The sequence below is a fragment of the Carassius gibelio genome, chromosome B6 (assembly GCF_023724105.1).
Source record: "Carassius gibelio isolate Cgi1373 ecotype wild population from Czech Republic chromosome B6, carGib1.2-hapl.c, whole genome shotgun sequence".
In the NCBI taxonomy this organism is placed as follows: domain Eukaryota; kingdom Metazoa; phylum Chordata; class Actinopteri; order Cypriniformes; family Cyprinidae; genus Carassius; species Carassius gibelio.
Window position 1 is genome coordinate 28,332,132 of NC_068401.1, and position 6,292 is coordinate 28,338,423.

General features: G+C 38.4%; 1 long non-coding RNA gene across 1 annotated transcript; it reads right to left on the reverse strand.

Annotated features, from left to right (window-relative positions):
• Positions 1–720: 720 nt before the first annotated feature.
• Positions 721–2,786, reverse strand: LOC127960270 (uncharacterized). Its single transcript, XR_008154356.1, has 4 exons — positions 2,519–2,786; positions 1,804–1,923; positions 1,065–1,106; positions 721–971 (listed from the first exon to the last, which is right to left on the reverse strand). It is a non-coding gene; the product is annotated as an uncharacterized LOC127960270 (long non-coding RNA).
• Positions 2,787–6,292: the final 3,506 nt, after the last annotated feature.

A 6,292-nucleotide genomic window follows, 5' to 3' on the forward strand; every position in this document is an offset into this window, starting at 1 on the left:
TTCATTTTCTTGTGTTTCACTGTGGACTTGAAGTTGAATTTGTCAGGGTTTTGCACTGTCACTGTTTTATTTGTTTGTTTATTGTGTCTAGTGTCAGCACATGGCCTTGTTAGTTATTTTCTCGGCCATGTGCTCCCCTTAGCCCCTCCTCCTTTGTTTCCTCTTTACCACACCTCTTGTTACCTTAGTTGGTCTAATTGTGCTCACCTGTCCCTCATGTTTTTTCCTCGCTATTTATAGTGGACCTTACCCTTTTGTGTTTGCTGGTCTGGGGTCATTCTCACTCCCTCTGTCTGTGGAGGTGGCTGAATATGTGTCCGTGTCTCCCTGTCTGGTTGGTCTTGTGCCTTTGTTTTGTCTAGTCCTTGTGATTCTATGTTCTTGTCTTGCTCCTTGTTTTTGTAATTTCTTTGTTCGTTCCCTTTGCTTTCATTGTAATATTTTAGATTTTCTAGTCTTGATTCTTGGTTTTGTTTGATCGTACTCTTTAGAGTTCCTGACCTGTCCCCGTGTGTCCTGCCCTGGTTCTACCAGCCTGGCATCTGGTCTGTCTCCAGAGTCAGTGGTCAACAAGTTTCTGAGCTCTGCTCTGTGGTGCCTTGTGTGGCCTTCTCTATCAGCCTGGTCTTAGCTTGGATTGTCCATGCCCATTGGTGATTAGTAAAACTGGCCCTTAGTAATTTCAATGTGACTTTTTTTTCTTTTTATTCTAGACTGGTCTGAAATGATTAAGCTAAGTTTTCCAAGAAGGCTAGGACTAAATGGGGAAACTACTACACAAGTGTAATCATGAACTGTGATCCAAAAGCCTTACAAAATGGCAGGATCATAAAGCTTTAAGTCCGATGAGACAAGCATTGAGATGAATCTTTAAGACCAAACCAACTCTTTATTTCCTTTTCTTTTGGTCCAATAGTCTATGAAAGGCGATGGCATCTGTATCAGAGCTGCTTTATAATTTTCTAGATGACCTGAAACAAGAAGAACTGAGGAGATTTAGGAGTCTTTTACATCAAAATGGGCGCATTGGAGCTGGTAAACTGGATAATGCTGATGTTACTGACCGTGAATTTGATGCTGGAGAGTTATGGACTGGGAAGATCACCCTAAACATATTGAGGAGGATAAACCAGAACCAGTTGGCTTTATAATTAGAGAACAAGTACACGGAAGGTAATAAAGCATAAAAAAAACAGTAGAAAGCAGCATATTCATTTAAATGTGAAAGAAATTGAAAGAAGATTCTTATTTTCAAGACTGCATTTATCTTAATAAGAATACATATAATATTATCAGATATTATAAAAAAATGTAACATCTGAATTTTCAGCATCATTAATCCAGTCTTCAGTGTCACATGATCCTTCAGAAATCATTTGCTGGTTTGCTGCTCATGACACATTTCTGATTATTGCTTTTCAATTTCTGATTATTGCTTTACAAAGTTGAAAACAACTGTGCCGCTTAAAGCAGTGTAAAAACCATGCTGCAGTGTCTATTCTGTATACTTGAATGAATAAAGTCTCCTTTCTATTCAGGATTTCTGGCTGCAGGAACTTTTGAAAACTCACAAACACCATGAAGGAGAAAGTAGAACACATTTTTGATGAAAAAAAAAGGAGTACATCTCACAGATGTTTATACAGAACTCTTCATTACAGAGGGGGATTTTAAAGAAGTCAATCATGAACATGAGATTCTGAAGATTGATCATGCCTTTAAACCCTGTAAATCACAGGACAGGCCAATCAAATGCAATGATTTGTTTAGTCTGAACAAAAAAAAGAAAAAGATTGTGCTCACCAAAGGCATCGCTGGCATTGGAAAAACCATTTCAGTGCACAAGTTTATTCTGGACTGGACAGAAGGAAAAGCCAATCAGGATATTGACTTGGTGTTCCTACTTCAATTACGAAAGATGAACTGCATCAAAGACAGAGAGATTAGTCTGCATGAGATTATACAAAGATTTAATCCTGAATTGCAGGGCCTGGAAACATTGAAGATAAATAACATATATAGTTATGAGCTCACGTTTATTTTTGATGGACTGGATGAGAGTCGAAAAAGAAGTTTATTCAAGTGTGTTATTAGAATACTTTTAAACTAAAAATAGGAAAGTATGCTTTTAGCTTACTTTTTTATGTACTTCTCAGAAATATACTTAAAATGAGTATACTTGACTTATACTTACAAAAAAAGTCTAAATATGTTTGAGCTATACTCCTATAATAGCTATACTAGAATCTGTTTTCATTATTATACAGTAGAGGGCGCTAGTATACATCTTCTGCACAGAATTTCAAAAAAGGAAACACAAGTGAAGAAGAAAAGGAACCACCTGATACTAACACATGTAACACGATCATCTGAAAACTGCAAATGAACTCTCTGAGAGTTGGTGGCACTTACGAAATATCAGCAATATAATATTTCCTTGGTTATTGCTGTAAAGAAAGCAGCACTGCATTTACAACATAAATTTAACAGGAATCATGTGGAAAGAAAAATAAATTACCATAGAAAATTTACAGACATTTCATGATGATCTTGAGATTTGATTTAAAAGCAACCATTTCTGAATTGGCGCAGGAAAAGGGTAGGTTTTTGGTTAAAAGATGTTTCATAGAGCCCTACACAAGTGAAGCCCAACCCTGTTCCTGGAGATCTACCTTCCTGCAAAGCTCCAAACCTGATCAAACATGGCTTAACAAGCTGATTAAGATCTTCAGGAGCACTTAATAATTACAGGCAGCTGTGCTGAAGCAGGGTTGGAACTGAACTCTGCAGGTGAGGTAAATCTCCAGGAAACACTGCCCAAAACATTGATAACTTATGCATGCAGGTGCGTTTTCAGCAAAATACTATCACCTTTCCCCCCAAGGTGAGAGTGGCAGTGGTCAGTGAGTGTAGGTGGAGGTTGATTGTGCTCATTAGTGAAAGACGTACTGCTGATGCTACAGTAGATGAGCTGATGAAATGCATGTTTTTTTATTTATATATTTATGTTGGTTAGAAGTCTCATAAACCTAAGCTGCTTTATGCAGCCGAGCACAGGAGTTCATAATTGTCATTAGTATAATTTTGGTGAATTTTGACTACTAAATGTCGAATATGTACATACATTTTGATATTTGGGCAACACCATGTCATCAGAAAAGGATAATATTTCTTAAATGTCAGGTTGGGCAAGTTGTCACAAGCATTAAAATATTTTAGAATGATAAAAATATATATTTTAAAAAGCATTTGTTGGTCATTTTTATATTGTTATTATTTTATTATTTTTAAGTAATTATTTGTTACCTTTTTACTGCATAATTAATTGTTTTGACTTTCATAATTGTCATAAAAATCACAGTAAGTGCTTACATGTTGATGTACAGTCTATAACAGGCTTTTTAATGGCAGACTGTGACAACTTACCCCATGTAGTTCAGCAATATAACCCACTACTGTATTAAATGTACCCGCTATAATTGATCCTTGAAGTTGTTTCAGATTTGTCTCTTTACAGAAATTAATTTTCAAAAATTAACAACAAAATTTAATTTGCTAAATTTAAAAAGTTACATTATATCTGGTCTCACATATATCTGCACAACCATCACATATAATGAAGGGTTCACCAGGAGGACAAAAACACTGCGCAAAACAGAACAAAGGTTATCATATATTAAGCCCAATAAGCCTCACTATTGTTAGATGTGGTAAATCATCTTCCTTTGTTCTCTGGCTCTGTTTCTTTTGAGGGTTTTCTGTTATTGCATGTTCATTTATCTCTGTGTGTGCCCCACATGTGGGTCTCCATTACAGAAACAAAAGCCACAGAAATCCAGTTCCCCTTTCATTCCAGCGTCATGGAGTTTGAATGTGGCTTAAACAACCTGCTGCACTCTTTGAAGATAATGCACCATTAGTACATCAGACCACTGAGAGTCAGGTTGTGTCTGTCTCAATGGGCTTTTTCAAAGAAAGGTTGGGCTTTATTAAAATTAATTTCCTTTTGTTGTCACGGCTCTTTTCAGAACCATATTTCTAAGTTCTATTCAGCCAGATGCACAACAAAGGGAAACTGAATTAGAAACTTCCGTTGCCATGGAGCCCAAGGGCTGCAGTCAAATTTCCATTTGCATATTCCTCTCATGATATACTCTCACTCTCTCACTCTTGCTGTTATGGATATGTTGATAATTAAAACCATGAGAAACATGATAGACCATTTTCCTTTCCGAATCTCTGAAGGCCAATTCAAACAAATTTTCAACATTTTAAAGGGGTCGTCTGATGCCTATTTTCCACAATGTGATATGATTCTTTAGTGTCTTAATGAAAAGTCTGTAACAAGGTTTGGTTCAAATTTCTCAATGGTAGTGTAAACCAACACTGTTTTTACCATATCTACAGCAAGCTGTTTTACTGCATGTCACTTTAAATGTTAATGAGCTCTGCTGACTCCGCCCCTCTCCTCTGAGCCACTCAGAGACTTTAGCCGCATTCATTGTGGAACTTGCTAACTAGAACATTATTAGGAAATGCGATTTTCAAAGATTCATTTAAAAACCTTATACTCACTTCTTCCGGAGGTGAAGCTGGATCACAAATGATTCACACAAAGATCGGCGCATTTAAGTAGATCGCAGATGGATTCTCTTCAGAAACAAATGTAATCCACTGCGTCTTCAGTGGCTCAGATGTTGGGGGTAAATGACGACTGCTATGTTCATTATTACATCCAACAACAGAACACTTCCATCACTGTCTACATCTGCTCCGGTGTCAAAATAATAGCAGACTGATGACCACTCACTCAGGGCAGGTCTAAGGTAAGACACAAGTCCAGTCCGTGCTGAAACACTTCTGTCAATCAAACTATCGTGGGAGGGGCCTGGGTCTGTGTGACGCCACACAAACAAGAAGCTGACAGCAGCTGTTGACCCAACAATTTAAACAATTCTTGTTTAAATTGTTAAGTATTGCAACACTTTAAATCAAACTAAAAGCTTTAAAGGAGTCATCGAATGTGACATGCACTTTTACCGGGGGGGGCAGAGTTTCATGTTTTATTGAAGCTTCCCTGGGCACCGCCATTGGCTAGCAGATCCCCACCTGCTGTTAGCGTTCCATTGACTCCCATTCATTTTGGCGTCACTTTGACAGTAAATAACTTTACATCAGAGGCGTTTAAAGACTCCATTTGTCTTTTAATTATTTCTAAAGAAACACAGAAATGTATAAAAGGGCTAACATAAAAACCTGTAAAATAGGCTAATGATTGCGTCATAACCTGCGATCAGCAATCAGGGGGACATGGAGGCATAAAGTCAAGGGAGAAGCCTATGCAAAATGACAATATAAGAAAGCACAAAATGTGCTCCTGTTCACGCTCGCCTTCTCTGCAAGATTCGGTGGGTGATTCAGATTTCTCTTGGCACAGCTATTAGAAGACTTAAAATTGTCAGACAGGTTGCTCACGACACATCTACGTCATCAAGCTCAGTTTGAGTCTGCGCAGTACGCTTTACCCCCAGGAAGTTTTTTGAACTGAAATGTGTGTTGGCTGTGTGTACACCACCACCCTATAACAATGTCTGTTTCAGTTCAAAAATCACTTAAACATGGACATCTCTGTGTGGCATTTCCTATATATTATTATTTAAATATTCTAAATATTATTAAATATTTTTATTGTAATGCCACGCCAGCAGAGGGAGCCCTCTCCCGAGTACTGACTGTGATCCGCTCCCTCTGCTTCACCTGTACTTCCTGTTTGTGCTATATATAAGCATGGCCGCCACCACTGTCACGTTGCGAAGTATTGCCGGCCTGTCTGCCTTACCGAGCGTTTTTCCCATTGTCATAGTTTGCCTTCTTGTGTATGATATTTGCCTGGTTTACCTGTCTCTGTCTTTGGATTTGCCCACTGTCTTGTTGTTTGGATTGGACTGCCTCTTTGTGTATGATTCTCTGCCTTCTACGATTACGATTCTCTGCCTACTGTTTGGATATGTCTGCTGTGGATGTTAATAAACTGCACGTGGATTCTAACGCCGCCTCCGCGCCCTTACATAATACTTCGCCACCGAAGAATCCAGCAGAGGTAACAGATCTACCGCAGCAGTTTGGGAAACCGACCGTATATTACAAACATCTTTTCTCTATTTCATAAAACAACTTAGGGATGTGTTTGAATACCCAGCGGGGGGCAAGGATGTTTCCACTCGGCTGATACAACTCACTCAAGGCCACAAATCGGCCGCCGACCATGCTATTGAGTTCAGAACAATCGCTG